We start from the raw sequence: 331 nt of genomic DNA on the forward strand, positions 1-331 counted from the left end.
ACATTCATTCATTTTCCACGCATTTATATTCACACTTGTGTAATTAGTAATGGTATCACCTAGCATCACTTCGTGCAATATTTAGGAGTTAGCAAAGGATTGATAAAATGTTCGCTGGATTAGACACTATAGTGGCTTTAGAGTTTAAAAGAGAAGTAGGTGTAGGCGGCAACGTTCGATTTACCTGTTCACTCCTAGACACACAGCAGCAGCAGTGGGCTAAATTAGTTTTGATTACTTAGTTAATGCTCGTAAATTTCGTCTTAAATTGAAAGGGCAGTTATCATGGGAAAGTGAGAAAGAGTTAGAGAAACACAGTCTACCTTTCAAA

The sequence above is a fragment of the Cherax quadricarinatus genome, chromosome 82, assembly GCF_038502225.1.
Source record: "Cherax quadricarinatus isolate ZL_2023a chromosome 82, ASM3850222v1, whole genome shotgun sequence".
NCBI classification, from domain to species: domain Eukaryota; kingdom Metazoa; phylum Arthropoda; class Malacostraca; order Decapoda; family Parastacidae; genus Cherax; species Cherax quadricarinatus.